The 20745-nt window shown below is 38.3% G+C and overlaps 1 protein-coding gene across 4 annotated transcripts in view; it reads left to right on the forward strand.

Annotated features, from left to right (window-relative positions):
• The window catches only part of htr4 (5-hydroxytryptamine receptor 4), a 259262-nt gene that overhangs the window by 120514 nt on the left and 118003 nt on the right, over positions 1–20745 (forward strand). The gene's annotated exons all lie outside the window — the stretch shown is intronic.

Consider the following 20745-nt stretch of genomic DNA (forward strand, 5'->3'; position numbering starts at 1 on the left):
ATTAATAGAATTGAATTACTATAAAAATGGTAAAATCTATCCAAGCATCCATCAATTGTCTGTTCCCCATTGTCTTTTTTTTTTTTTCTTCTTTTTTTTTTTTTTAAATAAATCAAATCAAATCAAATCAAATTTTATTTATAAAGCGCTTTTCATGCAAAGGCAACACAAAGTGCTTTACATAGTATAAATGCATATTAAAATGAAAAAAAAAGAAAATCACAGAACAAAAACAATAAGCCCTTTACACACCCAGTTATGTGACAGATTAAACACCTCCCACCCCCCCCCCCCCCCCCCCCCCCCCCTCACCCATCCACACACACACACACACACACACACACACAAACTCTTAATATCTGTCTTTGGCTTGGCGCTGCTGTGAGGAAACGGCATTTTTGGGGACCCATTTACACCAGGAGCCAGTCAAGCCATGTTTGCAGAGGGCAGACGAAGCAGGCTTGACTCCCAGAGTTTAGGATCCCCATAAAGAAACACTGGAGTTAAAAATGTTAAAAATGTTAAAACAGTTAAAACAACGATAAAATAGGGAAACAGTTAAGAAGCTATAATAAAATATAATAAAATAAAATAGATAAATGAGACAGATAAGATAAGATAAGATGAGATAAATAACAGAAAATGAATAAAGTCAAATCAAAAGGCTAAACTAAAAAGGAAGGTCTTGAGCCTCTTCTTAAGCCTTTCTAGTGGCATAAGCCAGAGGGAGGGTATACACTGGTCAGGTCACCAGCCCAGAGGAAAAAAAACAAAACAAAACAAAACACTAAATTACATTCAGTACCTTTTTCATATTCATAGAAACTTAGGATTCAGTTTGTATAGAAGTTGCAACTAGAATAATTCATAATTCATAATTCAAGTATTTATTGTCATTGTCACAGAAGAACAATGAAATTACGTTTGCATCCACATGCATAGAAGTGTCTATGTCTGTAACTACAAATAATAGGAAATGACAACATAGATCACAATTTTATTTTTTTATTTTCAATAATATGTTTAAGTGTTTAATTTCTTTTTTTTCCCCATTTCAGGTTCAGCATTAATATATGTTTTAGCAATAACAAATAACAGAATAAAAATGAAAAAAGCAATCAATTGAAAAACAATGTTGATGTCCCAACAGAAATAGAAATTTCACTTTTGTCTGAAGTAGTCCCTCACCATCAAGCATCATGCCCCTCCCCTCATCTCACCTGTCCTTTGTTCTCCTCTGCTGTCAAGTTGTGATGGAGCCAAATAGCATAAAGATGTAAAGATCATTTTTAGTGGCAGCATCCTAAATACCAAAAAAATAAGCTGATGGATGGATGGATGGATGGATGGATGGATGTTTCCAACTAATGTTAAAAGCATCATCTGTGAACCCTAGAGTTTCCCAGCTGTTGAAGACATTAAGCTGCAGTTAATGCTGGGCAGGTTTTGCAGTATTTAACAGCATTGTTGTTTTATCATCCATGACACATTTTCCATTGAAATGGTGAAGAATTACTGTAGCAGACTGGCTAAGAATATCCAATTCCATTGACATAAGTATTGTAGATAGTACAAAACATCCCCAAACATATTAATGTCCTCAGTATCTTGAGCCCTGAATCTGTCTCCACAGTACTTGACAGAACCAAGTCTTTGGCTATATGGATTGTGATGCCGTAAGTTAACTCGATCCACCCTTTCTTTTTATGTCATAGGTAGTACCTCTAGGAATCTGATGATTTACTGTGCTCTGATCTTAGTTTTGTGCATTCTTTGGACTCCAAAGAATGTTTGCAGCTAAAGTGGTGCAGCTCCTGCTGCCACCTCTATCAACTTTTGCTCAACAGCCTTAGCAATAAATAGCTGTTTGGTCCACGTAGGTGCTTTTAAAACTTAAGTATCTCAAGAGATACAGTTTCTTTTTTCAGCAGTTCACTTGTGTCATCAAGTTCAACGTAAATATATGCTACAGCTTCACTTTCTGAACTCAGCTCAACATCTCCAGTAACACAGCTGCTCTGCTGCATGCATGTTTAGCATGTTAACAAAACTGTGGTGGTTGCTTTAAGACTTAACACAGAGCTCTGAAATCTTCAAATCTGGAGTTTCACTAAGCTCAGGAGAACAATTTTAAGCAAGGTTAATCTCCAGAGCGGGCTTCTGCTCAGCTGTGTGTTCATGTGGCGTGAACATCAGAGAGGTGAAATTTCGCTACGCTCTCTGGCATTCTCTCATAAGCTCCGCCTCACTTATCTCGGTTGCATGAACCTTAATGCTTTAACAAAAATGCAGCAGATTTAACATCATGTTTCAGTGAAAAGGACATCATGATTATCACGAGGTAGATTTTACACAATCCTACACACATACAACTGTGTGGGCCTTTTTTCTATTTTTGAACCCTCCCTGGTGTGTATTTAATGTCAGCATGGTTTGTGGTCACTTATGGTCCTTCTCTGCCTACACTATCGGTCACGCATCATTAACTGTCCCTTCAAGGGAAACGGTGTCGTCACATTATGTTCAGGCAACCGTCTTATGAGTCCAGATGATTTCTTGTCTGGAATGGGCGCAGTTATTTCTGCTCCATTAGGGCTGTTAAACAGAAAGAAAGCACCACTCGTTTTGAAATGGGAAAGGAAAATTAGATTTTACTAACTGTAAACTAGAGTTTTAAGTTTTATTTGTTTAGATTCTCTGCTGTTAACCACTTTTTAATGACTTTTAGAAAGTTGCTAGACGAATCAAGTTCTATTATTCTTGTCATTATTTGTGAAAATTCCATGTGTAAATACAGAAACAGTATTTATTTTATTAAGTTATAATTAAAGGTTACATATTAAAAATCACTCAGAATTAAAATTTTTATTGTACCGTTTGGGCTACAGATAGTTGGGGAAAGATGTTTTTGTTGTTTTCTTTGCACATTGAGGCTTTTGAGCCCTTCAGTTCATGTTTTTTTTTTTTTTTTTTTTTTTTTTTTTTACTGTATTTTTCTTTTTCTACAGTCATTAATTCTCAACTGACAAAATGAGATGTAAGCAACAGAAAAGGAAATGTGAAGTATGGCCGAGAGACCTCACAGAGATTCATATCTATTTAAGATGTCACTTTTTGTAATAAATCATCACTTTTTATTATGCATCAAGCTGATATCCGGAGCTCTTCTTTTACCCGCAAGTATTTTTGTCACACTACTAGCTTAAAGTTATTTACTACAAAATAACATGTTCCAGAGGAGAATATCTTCATATGAGGAAGTCACCATATCACAGAAACGACTATGAAGACACCAAGGACACCAAAAGAAGACGGCACCGAGAAGAGAGAAGAAGTTGTCAACCATACGGTGGCTTCACAGAATGTTATCAAAGACAATATAAAATGCCATCACCTACTATTTTTCCACACCACCTGCTTCCACAAACTAAACAACACATGGCATCACGAGCCAAATAGAAGATCACAACAAATGAAAGTCCATTATTTGCATAATATTTTTTTTAGAAATAAAACTGGTCATAATTCAATACAAAATTGAACTTTAGTGTTTGTTTTAACCAAGCAGCAACCTTGGCCAGTAAAATGTAAAACCTATGCGGAAGTGCAAAAAATTTTCAGTTCACCCCTTATCCGCTAGGGACTGGCTCCAAAACAGAGCAAATCCCTATAGACGGCGATGTTAAAAAGGCCAACTTCACAGCAGAAATAAACATGTTTAAAGCCTGGTACAAAAATCCATTTTAGGATTAATAGGTCAAGTTCATGACAACTGTGAGGGGGGTGAATTTTTTTTCTAACTCATCCGTTTGGATGTTATTTAATCTTGAAATTTGGCATAATTGATGGCGTCTCCTTTTGATTGACAGGTATCCAATATCTGCGGCAATAAGGGAGAGTGCAGCACAACTGCGGTTTTTAGCCAGCTAACAGCGTGCCTTATCTTTAGCCCGCCTACCTCTGTTAGCTGTTTAGCTATCATTAGCTCTGGGTCAGCTCGGTTAGCTCTTAGCTACAGGAAGCTCGGAGTTTGATGGGTGTCAGTCATCCACTCCCACGCTCCACGTCCCCCTCTCAACTCTACCTCTTGGCCCATTTTTGAATTTTCCTGGAATGATGACACGCATGATGCTGCCAAGATGGCGATGATGAGAACCGCTCAATAAGCTTCTATTTAGTGTTTCAGAAGCCTATAGGTCACATCACAGTGGATCTATCCATCTATTATACACAGTCTATAGTTTTAACCCTAGATTTTTTCTTTTTTTTTTTTTTTAAACAGTTTAATGCTTTGAACGGTTATTGACTACAGTAATGTTTCGTTATATTGTAGTCATTTATCCAAAGGGAAAAACAGTGATAAACACATTGAATAGCAATGTGAACTGGAGACTTAAGATGCACACTAGCTGCCCCATCCCATTTATGTTAATTTACATTCATGAGGTATGCATTTAATTGCCAACTATTTATGAAATATGGCTGTGATTCACTGAAAATTTAGAGCACTTTAATACAATACACATCAGAGAAATCTCAGCTGCAGAAACACGGGGTGTGGGCTGCTAATGAGAATTCTGCAATCAGGCTATGGATATGCAGTCACAGGCTTCATCATTGTTGCTATGGTTACCAGCGATTTCATATGCAGTGGCTTTAGGTTTAAACCTGAGAGCAAACCGACAGAATTTTTAGGTGATTTTTAGCAGACTCCTTGAAGCCAATCAGCCCAAAGTGTCATATCCATCCCAATGTTTCAGCACAGAGAGCTCCCGTCAAGCATCCATCAACTGATTAAAATCCAGTCCAATCACCTGAGATGTAAGTCTGATAGACAAGCTCTGACAGCTCCATGACTTCATGAGGTCAGCGAGCTGAGATTTGCATAAAAAGTAGTCAGTTGAAAATTCAAGTTTCACCCTAAATGTCATGAAGAATGACACTGATAAACTGGATGTGTTCACAGCCTGTGTTTGACACATGCAGAAAACAAGCCCATCTTTATCTCTGCTCATCCCGCTGTTTACAATTCACACCAGAATTTAGATTTGCAACCCCCTGTTGCAGGAAAGTGCCTAAAATTTCAATAAAAAGGACTCCTAGGCTCTTTGATGTGGAAAGCCTAGCTGGGGAGTCGGAGAGAACAAGGGAATTTTCAATAAAAAGCATCGGATTTTAAGATTTTATGTAGTTGGAGGCACTGATGTGCTGATAGAAAGTTAAAGTGGCAGGAAACAGTAGTGAGATGGGCAGCGGCTGAGAGAAGTGGAGTCGAGAAACAAAGGGACTGGTTTTGATTGACATGCAGATCTATCTTTGTAAATGATTACATGATTTTTAGTCTTTTTCTGCGTGTGTGTGTGACTGAATAATTGCAGCGTTCTACTGCTGTTGATTGTTTATTCTTCTGTGGATTTCACAGTTCATTTGTTGCAGGTGGTGTTTGCCTCTTTAAGTTTTTAGTTTAATCTTAATTTTAGATTCAACCTTTTTTTTTTTTTTTTTTTTTTTTTTCCCTGTAATTATACATCAATATTTTGCGGTTAGCATATCCAAACAAAGAGCCGTGACTGTCTTTCTAAGTAAATTGGTGTATTTTTGTTTGAACAAATGAATAAAACTTAAAGCATTTCAGACAAGAAACTGTTCATTTCTAAGCCTCGGAGATGCTAATTAGGGAAGTCAAACAAAACTGAACTGTTTCATTTAGCTGCGTAACCAGCAGGCAGAAGAGCATGATCAACTGTAATCACAGCCAGAATTATCACGATCATGTTAAGGTCAGGGTGTCGTGTCATCAACTCATTTTTCTTAATTCTTATACCTTTTTTTTTTTTTTTTACATCAATTTAGTCAGTTAGTTGCACTTGTTTAAGATAAGCTAGTGTACGAGGTTGAGCGGTTCAGACTACATATAGTCTGACTCACAACTCAACACATGGCTTGGGCTGTACTACCAGTCTTCTCGAGAAGGGCTGGACTCTCCGAGCAGGTGTGGATATATTCATTGACCCACGGCTTGGTGCCTGCATGTTGGGGTTTACACCTGTGGACAGAAGAATAGCCTCCCTCCGCCTTTGGGTGGGGCGACATCTCCTGACTGTTTGTGCCTACGCAACTAACAGCAGTTCAGTGTATCCACCCTTTTTGGAGTCCTTAGATGGCGTGCTGGAGAGCGCTCCTCCTTGGGACTCCCTCGTTCTGCTGGGGCACTTCAGTGCTCATGTGCAAGACAGTGAGACCTGGAGGAACATGTTGTGAGGGTCTGCTAGGAATGTCTGGTGGAGTCCCTTGTCAGAGAGCTTAAACTCCCACCTCCAGCAAAGCTTCAGTCATGTACCAGTTGGGGGAACATTGAGCCCAAGTGAACTATGTTCTGTGCCTCCATTGTTGAGGCAGAAAACTGGAGCTGTGGCCGTAAGATCTCTGGTAATCACTGAACTTGTTGGTGGACACTAGCAATGAGGTATGTTGTCAACCTGAAGAAGAAGTCTGATCGAGTCATTTTAGCTTGTGGGTCTCCTGAGGCAGCTGAATGCAGCCTTGACAGCCTCTTTTTTTTTTTTTTTTTTTTTCCTTTGCCTTAAATACACAGCAGTCGTTCACATTAGTTTTGTTAACAAAAATTGACTTTTTTTCCACATTTTTTCTGCAGGACAGCCTCCAGCTGCAGCTCAATTACACGGGATGGAAGCTGCTCTCATTCTCTGGCGATGGTCCATGTTTGTCTGCCAGTATAGTGTCAGTGTAATGTTGTATGGCAACAAATGCATCTTTTCTAGATTTTTGTAGAACTGCATAGCATTGAATTTCTTAATTTTGTCCGGCAACTTAGGTGTCACTGCCCACCTCTTAGTCGTCAGTGCTGGTGTTTTGGTCAAAACTCATTCAGTTCTAATCTAATATTTCTTGTTCATTTGGTGCAGGTGCAGTGAATACCTCTTTAATTGGTGTGGATGACACATTTCTTCCTCATATCAACAAATTTCATGATATTCCACTTTTACAGTTGATTCCAGTATCATTGTTCAATTCCATGATACTTGGTAGTTAGTTTCCACTGTGATGGATATTTTTTGTCATTTTTGTTGTAAACAGTTTTAGTTGTTATTATTCTATGACTTTATGTGCATTTTATTTTTCTCATTTAGGCAAATACAAACCTAAAGAAAGCTGTTCTGTTCTGTCACACTGGACCATTTGTCAGTTTCAATAAGCATCTCCCTAAAGGCTGTGAGAGCAGCATCTAGCTGAATTTGTTTGAACCTTTATGGAAATGTAAATGTTGTCTGTGGGAAATTTTTGAACCAGCAGTCCTTTCACTGGGTCTCGCTTCTTCTCTCCTGCACAGTTTAATGCTGGTAAACTCCTGTCAGAGGCGAGGTAGGGATAACAGAACTCAATTGAAACAAAACTCCTGTTTGACCTGCTGGCTCAGAAACAGAGACTTGTTGTCTTGAAGTAAACTCCAGCTGCAGCTCCAGCTATAGGTGTGTGCTTAAAAGGCCTTGACATAGCAAGAAAATAATCTTCAGGCACTGGAAAAACACAGCTCACTTTTAAGGGCAAATCATAGAGCAACAGTTTGGCCAAGGAAACCATCATTTCTGTCAGAAACCTGACAGAGCTGCACCAAGATGTGGAGCTACAGATGTGAAAAGTAAAATGTTATAGATGCTGTTTCATTGATTGATCCTGGAGGCCTGGAAAATGTTTTTGATTTATTTAAAAATACCACATGGAGATGTCAAGTTACCAGGGTAATGTGTCAAAGCTTATTTTCCTGTCATGATCAGAGGAGGAATTATTGGATTTCTAAACTCAAGTTTTCAAGAAAAAACCTAAAATACTGAAGTCAGAGTAAGAAAATTATGCAATTATTTTATCATATATGTCTATTTTAAAAGAACTTAGTTTTGTTAATCAGTAAAACTGGAACAATACCAATATCAGTCTACACTCACCGGCCAATTTATGAGGTGCTAGTACCGGTTTGGACCACCTTTTGTTTTTGGAACTGCCATCATGGCATAGATTCAGTGATTTTGCTCCATATTGACATGACAGCATCACACAGTTGCAGCAGATTTATTTGCTGCACATCCATGCTGAGAATCTCCCGTTCTAGCACATCCCAAAAGTTTTCTAATGGATTGAGATCTACTGGCTGTGGAGACCATTGGAGTCCAGTGGACTCATTTTCATGTTCAAGAAACCAGTTAGAGATGATTTGAATGTTGTGACATGGTACATTATTCTGCTGGAAGTAGCCATCAGAAGATGCTACATTGTGTTCATAAAGGGATGGACATGGTCAGCAACAATACTCAGGTAGGCTGTGGTGGTTAAATCGTGCAATGATGGTACTAAGAGGAGCAAAATGTAGCATAAAAATATCCCCCGCACCATTACACCAGCAACATCAGCCTGAAGCTTTGATTAAAGGCAGGATCTATGCTTTCATGTTGTTTCCACCTAATTCTGGTCCTACCATCTGAATGTGGAGCTGAAATGGAGACTCGTCAGACCAGGCAGCATTTTTCCATCTACTGTCAAATTTTGGTGAGGCTGTGTGAATTGTAGCCTCACCTTCCTGTTGTTATCTGACAGGATGGACACCCTGTGTGGTGTTCTGCTGCTGTAGTCCATCTGCTTTAATGTTGGACATGTGCATTCAGAGATGGTGTTCTGCTTGTTATAACCAGTAATTATTTGAGTTCCTGTTACTTTTATATCATCTCCAACCAGTTCCAGCCCATTCTCCTCTGATCTCTGACATCAGCAAGGCATTCTGGTACAGACAACTGCTGCCCACTGGATATTTTCTCTATTTCAGACCACTCTCTGCAAACTGTAGATGTGTGTAAAAATACCAATATATTAGCAGCTTCTGAAATACTTAGAAATTTACAGATATTCCTTTTCCTTAACAATCTGATGATAAATTTGAACTTGAATTCGTCTCAACCATGTCTATATGCCCAAATGCATAGAGTTGCTGCCATGTGACCGGCTAATTAGCTATTAGCTATTCTTTAGCTTATATGTAATTGGAAGGGGAATTATAGCCATTAAACACATGTTTTCTGGTTAAAAAAAACAGTCAGTACTCCAGACCAACTGTACTCCAGTTAAAGAACTGTGAGTGAGAGTAAGTTTGTTGCTCATTCCCATTGTATAAAGAAAAATTACATCAAGGCCTTTTATTCTGAAACATTAATTTGTTTCTTTTGTTGATTTTTTCCAGCTGAGTGAACCACCTACTTTCATATTTTAGTTTTTTTCTACAGCTTTTAGATATATATTTTTTTCTTTCATCCTCAGATTTTTTTTCCTATTGTGGTCTCAGTCAGCGGGAGACTTTTTTGTTCTGGTATGCTGTTTTGATAAATTTTTCCTGTTTCTGTTGACGATAAACAGCATTTAGTACTAGTCTGAATGGTAGCCGTGACCTCTTGTGACTGTCTGGATAATAGTGGACTTGTCTTTGCCTGCTGAGAGAGAATACCACTGTATGTTTACAATTAAGGATTCCTGCTGAGCCCTTCTGAACCATTCAGAATATTATGTTTAATTAAAAAACCGTACAAGGATAGAAGGCCTCCCTGTTGATGAGCTTTTAACTGCACATTGCATCTGCTGAAAATGTCAGAGTATGGACACACTTGGGTAAGCACAAACAGGTTGGATATTGAAGGAAGGAAAAAACCTGATGCTGGGGTCAGGTGGTCGTTTGTAGTACGTGGTCTGTTACAAAAGATTTTTTCCCATAGAAAACATAAAAACAACCTGTTAGTTCAGAAAGGGGACACACAGTTTCACAAAGTGTGATAAAGTACTGAAAAATGCAGAAAAAGAGTGTCCTTTATAAAATCTTACTCACCATTGTTTATGCTATTCTAAAGTTAGTGGATGTCTGTGTGACCAATTCCTCTGTCATTGGTATTTGTTTGCTTACAGAATTATTTCAGGAACCATTCCTTCCTATTTGATAATACCCATATAATCAACTCCTCTCTTAAATCCGATATCTTTCCCTCTGCCTTCAAGCAAGCTCAGGTTACCCCGCTTGCTGAAAAAACCATACTCAACCCAGGCCAGGTTAAAAACTACCCGCCACTCTCACTGCTTCCATTCATGTCTAAACAGCTACAGCGTGCGTCTGCAGTCAGGTCTCACAGTTCCTCCACAACAAAAACCTGTTTAATCCATATTAGTCTGGCTATAGGCAAGCCAATGAGGTGCCTCAGGGCTTGGTGCTTGACCCTTTTCTCTCCCATCCATCCATCCATCCATCCATCCATTTTCTGCCACTTATCCGGAGTCGGGTCACGAAGGTAGCTGCCTAAGCAGGGAAACCCAGACTTCCCTTTCCTCGGCCACATTCGACAGCTCATCTGGAGGGATTCTGAGGCATTCCCAGGCCAACCGAGAGATGTAGTCCATCCAGCGTGTCCTGGGTCTTCCTCAGGGCCTCTTTCCGGCGGGACGTGCCCGGAACACTTCACCAGGGAGGCGTCCAAGAGGCATCCTAACCAGATGCCCTAGCCACCTCATCTGGCTCCTCTCGATGTGGAAGAGCAGCGGCTCTACTCTGAGACCCTCCTGGATCACGGAGCTTCTAATCCTATCTCTAAGGGAGAGCCCGGCCACCCTGCGGAGAAAACTCATTTGGGCCACTTGTATTCGTGGTCTTGTTCTTTCGGTCACTACCCACAGCTCATGACCATAGATGAGGGTAGGAACGTAGATAGACTGGTAAATCGAGAGCTTTGCCTTTTGGCTCAGCTCCTTCTTCACCACGACAGACCGATGCAGAGTCCGCATCACTGCAGACGCCGCACCGATCCGCCTGTCGATCTCCCGCTCCATCTTCCCTCACTCGTGAACAAGACCCCAAGATACGTGAACTTCTCCACTTGGGTAAGGACCTTATTTCAGACCCAGAGAGAGCACTCCACCCTTTTCCGGCTGAGGACCATGGTCTCGGACTTGGAGGTGCTGATTCTCATTCCAGCCGCTTCCCACTCGCAACAGAATGAGTTAGAAAGATTTGTCCAGCTCTTTGGATCAACTCAGCATTAAATAAGCTGCACTTATGCAGCGTATTTAGCTTGTGATCTTACAATTAAAGTACTCTTGTAGGGAGGAGAAGGGGAAAAAAAATGCAATGGCTCTAGGAATGCATGACAGCAACTATGTCCAACTGGACTCACAGCAGTCTGACTACCACTTAATCATGATGTCCCCTCCTGTTTGATTGCTTGGTTGTGTTGTTCTTACTCTCAGATGTAAGTCGCTTTGGAGAAAAACATCTGCTAAATAACTGTAGAATAGAATAGTAGAATAGAATTTGTCTTGTCTTTTATAAGGGAAACATGGAAGTCACGATCTCTGCAATTTGTTATACCCCATGAAGAAACTGACCTGAGCAAGAAACCATTTAGGTCTTTTGGTGCCTAATTCCTGAAATAAATTACAATCTGAGCTTCTAGTTATACTGAAAGAGTTTAAAGCTCTTGAGAAATCACAACAGTCTATTTTGGATATGTACAAGTGTTTTGTATGCAAGTTTTAATGTTTTTAATATGATCTGTTCATTGTTTTAAATGTAACTGTGCTGTTGAGCTCTTGGCCAAACAAACAACAAATCCAACCACTTTTTTTTTTCTCAAACTTTTATGTACTAAAAAGACTTTACTGTAAACAATATTCAAGGGGTCATAAAGATAGCATGGGATTAAATCAAAATAACAATAATAAGCAGGGTTGGGGGCACTAAGTGTTTTAAAAACCACAACAAAACCTCCATATACATTTTATAACAGGCAATGTAGATCATTCATGTGAAATTTGTAGGAAGTTTATTAAAAAATTTCATGTCTCATTTGGATTTTGAGGCTCTTATGTAACTGACAGAGCAGCATGAATTTGTCACCATGAGTTCAGGAGGGGACACAAGTTTATTCAGGACACAGGCCAGGCAGATAAATGAGAGCATCTGTAATTAAGAAAATAATTAACAGTGTAGAGAATGTAGAGTCCAAGCAAGAAAAACTGAATACACAAACTAAAGTCTCCACACAATGGAATGAAAATGAGACAAGGAGCTGGTAAGAAAAACAGGTCAATGAACCAGACACGCTGACAAAAGGAAAAAGACTGTAGCTGCATTCACAAGAATTTCTGGTTGAGTTTGGTAAAAATATTTAACTAAGTGAGCTTTCCCATCAATAACGTCTGCATTTACGTTGAAAGCTGGAATTTACATCAAATGCAATGTCTTTCTTTTGTTGATCTAATAAAGCACAATACAGATTACATTTAGTACATTTTTAATTTTTTTTCTTCAGTTAAATAAACTAAATATTTATTATTAGAAAACTACCTTGTGTATTAAATGTGCAAAACTAAAAGTAGTCACGGTTTTCTCCTTTCATTTGGTGCATTGGATGCAGCATATTTACACATTTAAAGTGCAACAAGACTTAGCAACATCACCCAAACGGTATATTTGCACAGAGGATGGAAGAAAACGACCTAGTAAACTTAAACACAGATCAGCGTATCAAAATTAAAGGAAGGAATCTGCATCTGCACCACTCTCACAGATGGATAATTAATCATCAGTGCACCAGTGAATGGATGTATCATTAAACCTACACATGGAGGGGCTTTAAGTGTACAGTATGTGTGCAAAATGAAAACAATTCCGTCCAGTCTGATCATCACAAGGTCCTCTTTTACTCACAACACAGTCTGCACAAATCAGAACAATCCATTCTGACTGTAGCTAACCTTTTCCTTGGCTTCTCTTGAAAGCTGAACTCAGAAATTATGCATTGATTGAAAGTTTTCACCTGCATTTCTGACTATACTTGGTTTTGCCCAAAATGCTGCTGTTCACAGTAATTTCCTAAACTTAAACAAGAGTTTTAAATTATTAAGTCTAATCTTTTGTATTAATCTGACTGTTTTTTTAAAACTGTGAAAAAAATTGTTTGCATTTTATTAAAAAGTTAAAAAGTAAAACCATCTATTCACTTTTCTGTAGTTTTAGTTTTTATTTTTCCCCTCTCTGAAAAATTGGGACAACCAGTCAAACTCTTATGGCAGAGGTCCCAGTTGCCTCTGGAGGACGTCCCATCCCTAAAAACAAATATCTGTGCAGATGCTGCTATGTCTTCAGAAGAAAATGTGAAGAAGTGAAGCATTTAAATCCGGTATCCGAGCTGGATGTTGCATGCCACATTCATCTGTGCACTGCATGATTTAACAATCAGCTGGTTATTACATATCTAGTCTCAGTCTCATGTCAGTCTTTATAGTTATATTAACATTTACTGTGGAAACAAAGTAAAAAAAAAGGAACTAATATTAGGAAATAGAAAATGTTTAAAAGAGGAAAAGAAAAAGTGTACAAAATATAATAATAAAATATGAAATAACCCCCCCAAATTTTTTACCCCCTAAAAATACTTTTTTTTACAAATTCTGTCTGAAGAAGCTTCATGTAGGAGTTTAAATGAGATGGGGACTCAAGGTGGAACTCTTTTGACTTCTAACAACCTTTGTGCAATCAGCTCATCTTGCTTGCATCGATATTTGATGCTAAATCTTTCAGGTAATTCTGTAAAACTTGATTTTTTGTGCTGCCTTGCAGCAAGTGTGAGACAGTTCCACTGAGGCGGCGGACTGTCATTCATCATGGATGAAAACGCACACTGCTCTTTAGAGCCAATCAGGGCAGGTAAATAGCTCATTTAGAGGTGGCACCTGATACATTATCCGTCCCTGAAGGTAAAAGCTATGCTCCACAGTTGCTGTAAGGGCTTTGATTAGATGTACATTCTGTGGTAGTGAAAACATCTGTTTTTTTTGGGGTTTTTTTTTTCTCGTTCTTTTAAAGGATCCACCTCCATCTGAACCTCAAGGTATGGTGTATAATGAAACCAGAGATCTACCAAAAGATAACTATGCATTTTGTCAAGAGTAAAAGAAACCAGCTGCCTCATGCCACATTGGAAATTTAAAGCTTCTGTAAGGTAGAAGTTTTTCTCCAGTCGTGACCCCCACCTCCTCTGTCTCTGAGCATGTAATTGAGGCTGCTGCTTACTGATTGCACACCCGAAGTTCAGCTTAGCTGAAGGTCAAAGTTCATGTATATATAATGTCAACATAATGGCACCCTTTATGTTTCACTCAGCCCCTGCATGTTTAGATTCACACATGCTCACTAAAACTCAATCATGAGGGATTTAACAGCATGTGATGCAGTGGAGGAAGAGCTCTTTTGACACATCTGGGAAATCAATTGAACATGGTGCACTGCTTAGAGAGGACAAAAGGTTAGAGCAGAATAGCACCATTAAATGTGTTACTGCAAACAGAATACACACGTGTTTTTGTCCAGAATCAGTAGATCATTCCTGTTCACAAACCCACACTCATTACACTGACCAGCATCTTGAGCTTGTGCTGACCAGTGGAGGTAACTGGAAAACCCTGTAGGATGTTTGACAGTCGTGTTACAAGTAAGGATGATTATTAATAATTCATAGCTGTGGATTTGGTGATAAGCTGATTAAAACATTTCTATCATCTAAGATTTGCTCATTTTATTCAGAACTCTGTTTGCAGTAGGGCTGTAACTAATGACTATTCTGATGGTCGATTAGTCACCGACTATTAAAACGACTAGTCGACCAATCGGAATATTTATCTCATGATTATTATATATGGATCTTATTTCACTTTCAGCTTTGAAATCTTGCATGAGGTTGTTATGTAAGTCCGACATGCCTCCTCTTTAAATGTTCGAGCATCGCGGACGTTTTTTCCATGGTACACAAGGTCCTCTTTACAAATCTCATATGTATTTAATTTACGACTAATTGTTGCAGCCCTAGCTTGCAGTGTGTCTTGTGTCCATAAGCTTTAAATCACATCATGGGAACATCTGGATGCAACTCCAGAATGGGATGGAGTTCAATGTCAGACAAATAATTTGATCTCAAATTAGTGCAAGCTTTGGTGTTAGATGGTAATCTCTGCAGTTAAATAATAGCATTTGAATTCATCTAGTACTGTTAGTTTTGCACTAGTGGTTTCATATACCGTCACCTCTTGATGAAACAGTGAGAACAACTTGTGGAAATTAATGTAGAATGAATAGCAAATTTGTTAGTAATTGCATTTGTAGGTCAATTTCATTGTGTGGATTTTGTTGTCATTTTGTTCAAATTCTGACATAAGAAAGGCCGACAGTCATCACTCTCATTGTGATGTCACTTGTCTTTGTGAATTATTTTATTTAAGTAGTCAAATGCTTACAAGACAAAGGTGACAACATTAATAGTAAAATAGACAAATGCTCACAAATTGTTTTGTTTTACAATCTTTATTTTTTACAAAAGAAAGAAACACATCAACTGGGCATTCAGTTGCATGTCACATGCGACATATCACATAGGCCTAAGCATGTGAGAAGGATCACATGAAATGGTGATCTTAAAGGTAATCATGATAATGACACTATCAATTGCTGCTATTGTGATTATGTCATGGCAGTTCTTAAAAAATAGGTGTAATTGGGGATTATTAAAAGGTGAAATGGGATGTGATAGGTTAGGCAAACTACTATAATGTATATAGTATATAAGCAGCTTCTATAACGGTGTTAAGCCCTTTTAACTGTCTCATCAGTGTGTGAAATAAAGTGTGTCCTATGGTGTGAAAGAACTACAAAGAAAATCAAAATTGTATTCTAGCGCATTTGGGTTTTGAAAGTATTTGTACATATTTTTATAATTAAATTAATATGGGAACAGATTTCAAATTGTATCTCTTCTATCATTTTGTTCACTGTTGCTAGGAGCCATGAAAATTGTTTCACTGGGTTGATGGTTTGTTTTTTTTGGTTGTTATGGTGATGTGGAGCATGGGTAATATAGATGCAGTTGGTGACAGGTTGAGCTGTCAAAGGGGTTGTCAATCAGTCGCGCAGTGGTTTTGCCAGAGAGAGGAGGGGTCATTTTTTTGACTGATAGGTTTGAGTGTGCTATGATCGAGTACGCCAAGCTTAAGTGGGATACATTAAAAGCTGTCATGTCATGTTTAACCAGTTTGCCCCTCCATCCTGCCCAGTGTATTGTGCCTGTGAAATATCAATCACATTTAATAAATAGAGAAATGCATAAAAACTATATGCAATATTTAAAAAGCTAACGACCAAACCCATCCTCTGCCTGTCAACCAACTGTGAAGTTGCTACAATACAGATTAAGAAATACTCTGTGAGCATTCATTCTGCCATCTTGTCATTTCTCTTTTTGGAGCCAGATTTTATCTCAATAACTGGGTGAAATGTTAGACCTGGTTTAACCTAAAGATGCATATTTATCCAATGACACCATAATGACTTGTGGTAAATATTTATTTATTAATTATTCATTCATTATTATTATTCATTTATTAAATAATTATTCATTTTTCTCATCCCGTGAGACTCCACTTTGAGGAGGAAGGAGATTTCTAATTCTTTGTAAAAACTCTGCTGTTGTTTGCTATCAAGCAAGGCAGTTATATATTTTTCTTTAATTATTTCTATAATGTTTTCTGTCTCCTTGTGCGTCTACTCACAACATCTTTACTTGAATTAAACTGGTCATGTGACCCCCTACGTCACGTCTGGGGATGTGTAAATGCGAAAAAAGTGTTTCCATTCCACTTTATACTTTTATATCGACACATGTGAAAAAACCACCCAATGAGATTGTAAAAACTTTTTAGCAATTTTTGAGAGGTTTTTTTAAATGTAGGTGTTTCCATTACAGTTTTTTTTTTTTTTATTTATTGTGATATTTAGGTTTTGTACAATTCTAGGAGTAATGGAAATGCACCTACCACATTTGTGGACTTTTTTCAGTGGATAGCTTTTGATTCCACGTGGAAGCGTAATCTAGAACAGCTGCAAACATGATGTATGGAAATTTCTGTGTAGTTTAACTGTACCCATGCTTTTATACATGAATCATGTTTTTTTTTTTTTTTTTTTATCAGCATTTCATGAGTACATTCATTGGCCCTATAAAATGACTTTTTTTTCCTTTTTAAATGGACACAAACTTTGAGCCACCAAATTGAGGCTTACTTGGTGATTCAAATTAAAAGCAATGTGTCTGGAAAATTGAAGGTCTTCAAATGGACGTAAATTATGATGTGAACATATCATTACTCCTCTTTGACAGTGTTTCCAAGCATAAGTGATTTCCAGATAAATCAATAGTGAACTGTGTTATGTAGTTTTAAAGGTAAGGTGGCCAGATCCAGACCAGTCAAACATGAGGCTTGTAAGACTTAAATGTGTGAGACAACCTGGGGCACCTTAGCAAAGCTGAAATGTGGTCTGAATGTTTCTTATCATGCTCAACTCAAAGTCTCCACAGAGGCAGGTGTCAGCATGTCTATAATTACGACTGCTGCGTTAACATAATCACGAATGTGGAATAAAATGGAGTGCTAGCTTAGAGCAATAGTCTGCTGACCTGGATGGTTGGGAATGCTGAGAGTGGTAAATGCTGGTTATTTCAGCTGGTGTTGCCTCATTTGTCTGACAGTCATCATTAGGTTTAGGTAGGAATACATCCAAAGATTGACACATCTCTTTTTTTAGTTACATGTACTTTTGTGAGACTGTGTTTCTTCACGTTATATTCTCCTTCATATGACACAGAATAATTTCTGTGGAAGAAACTCTGATTCATTTCCACTGACTTCATCCACTCGTTTGTTCCCAGTCTTGGTTGTTTCTGCATTTCTTCATCTTTGTTTTAGTTTCCATGATATTCTGCTGAAATCTGTATAGTTTAGGTTGTGAATTTTCTCAGATGGATTTAGCTGGGCAGCACAGGTGATGAAGTCACACTTGATCCACTTGTGCATTTTGGACAACATCAGACACACATAATGAGAGACCTAGCTGCTGTTTTCTCAGAGTATAAACCTGTCACAACCCAGGTCAGCAGGGAAAAGAGGGCAGCAACAGAAAAGACCATAAATAATTGCTTAAAGGTGAAGTAACTTATTGATTACCAAACCTAATTAAAAGAAAATAACACAATTTAAAAAATCCTTAACTAAGCAAAAGAAACACTATACAACAGCTAGTAATTTTAACAAGGCTGTGGGGAAAACTAAGGCTTTTAACAACTCAGCTCAAAAACCTAAAATGGTTCACCTGCTTTAAAATCTTTAAAATTGACACAATACAAATAACACAATTCAGAAACCAAAGCACATGTTTTAAGACCAAAGACCTCAAGTGGCAAGCAGCTCTGAACCCCAGCTGCACTGAATGATTGCCTGTAACATGGCTAAAGAGTGTTTGATCAGCAGGACAGCAGGCGGTCAGGCCAATTGCAGGCAAGTGATGGCACAGCAAGCCAATCACAGATGGTGACAGCCAGCACACAAAAACCTGAATATTCAAACACATGCCAGGCCTGGAACCATAGCAAAGCCTAACTTTACCAATCCTGCAGTCAATTTGGAAAAAAAAGTGCCAATTAAAATGTAGAACATCATCTCAGTATGCTGGACATGGAGGGGAAAAGAAAACATTATGCACCCGCTTACCTCATTTTAGCATAACAGTCCTGTTGCTGATGCAAAACCTTAATAATGTCATTAAAACTGGACAGCTGAGATCAATCTTTGCTTAAAAATTAGGAGGCATATGCCAACAGCTTTTAAATTTACAAGCTAATGATTAGTGTGTTTTGAGAGTTTGCAGGGAGCTTTCTCTAGCTTCTGCATCTGACTGGTTCATTGTCTAACTCATCAACAGCTCTTGAATGAAAGAAGACACTTGTACTTGATACTGCTCGTCATGTCTCCAGCTGATAAAAGGTAGACGCTACTACACTAACATGCATATCAATGTTTCGTTTAGAGGAAGGTCAGATTCTGTAGCCAACAATTTGAAGATCAAAGAAGATCAGTGTTGCTTCACTGAAGCATTTTCTCTCCTTTTTTAGTAATGATACCTCTGTTGAGAAGCTGTCAGTGTTCCCATTTGATCTGATTAGTGTGTTGGCAACACTGATCAAAGAGAAAGCTTCATTTGCACACTATCATTTTGGCTTTGAACCTCAGATGCTGCAAGTAAAATAATTTGGCAGACAGGGACAAGGCATGGCTCCTGAATCTAACAGAGCTTTATATTAGCATATTATGTTTAACTTTTTTGTGACTTGCAGAGCGTAGACATGCAAGTGATTTTTTTTTAAATTGCCTAGGTGGAGGGCTGTGCATAGTCAGTCAGTAATGAGTGTATGTTTTTTTTTTTTTTTCCTGTGACACTCCCCTCCTCGCTCCCTGTAGTCAAGTGCAAAAGACCACAAGCCTCAGGAGGATCACTTTCATGCATTACCAATGTCAAACATGTCTACAATTTAACAAGACATTTTAGAACGCCACACAGCTCTCTCTTTGGGTTTCAATTCCTAACTCATGCCGGATACTTTGCTTCACCTTAAGGTGTGTTGTTGAAGCAATGCCAAGGTTATATGCATAGGAGCAAAAATGCAATGCCTGCAGTTTTTCTGCTATAAATATATCATATTTCCCTTAGAGAATCATGAATAAGCACCTTACACATGGTTTTCTTAAATGTTACCAGCTTGGTTTAGGAGTATGCCATGCAGCATTTTTATCACATTAACAAAAGAGGTGTCTGTCTCTTTTTGACAGCAGTGTCAGATTAAGGTATCTTTGGCAAGTCAATCAAATATCAAAAAACTTTAGATGTAGTGTTAGTGTTAAAGACACTGAATTTTGTTCAGCAGTTTCAAAAGTCTAGAAATGAATCATATTTAGACAAGAGCTATAAAAGTCAAGCAGAGATCCATTTGCATTCTGAGTTTGTCACTTTACAGAAAAATGTGTAACCCCTCGACTAAATGTGAACAATTAAAACAACCACTAAGATTGTTAGGTTTCAGAAGCTGAAGAAAATGAGATGCGTTTTCTGCTCACAAACTCTTGGACGGTGGTGTCTTAAGGATGCTGATTGACAGATATCAGACTAGCTTTAATTAACTTTGCTAATGAGGAAAACAAAACAAAGTCTGTTTGGACAAATTAAAATGCTTCGATGTAAAATCACAATGCACACCACAGATATTAAATGCACTCACCGGCCATTTTATTAGGTACAGCTGTTCAATTATATTTTAACTAAAATGGATGATCAGCCAATCGCATGGCAGCAACTCAACGTCAAGGCATTTAGCTGAAGTTCAAAAGTGAGTGAATTTCACTGTGGTGTGGGTGTTGGATGCGACTCCTGTCCGCTAAGAACCGCAAACTGAAGCCACAATTCACACATGATCATCTAAATTGGACACAATTGCACACATTAGGCCCCTTTGGTAGGCTGTGATGTTTAAATCATGCTCTGTTTGTACTGAGTATTGTATTATGACCACTATGATGGCTACTTTCAGCAGGATAACACACCTTGTCACAAAGCTTAAATCATCTCCAACTGCTTTCTTGAATATGACAAAGTGTTCTCTGTACTCCAACGGTCTCCACAGCCATAAGATCTCAATCCAATAAAGCAGCTTTGGGATGTGGTAGAACGGGAGATTCTCATCATGGATGTGCAGCTGACAAACCTGCAGCAGCTGTGCGATGCTATAATGTCAAAGTGGAGCAAAACTTTTGAGAAATGTTTCCAGC

The sequence above is a fragment of the Melanotaenia boesemani genome, chromosome 7 (assembly GCF_017639745.1).
Source record: "Melanotaenia boesemani isolate fMelBoe1 chromosome 7, fMelBoe1.pri, whole genome shotgun sequence".
Lineage (NCBI taxonomy): Eukaryota > Metazoa > Chordata > Actinopteri > Atheriniformes > Melanotaeniidae > Melanotaenia > Melanotaenia boesemani.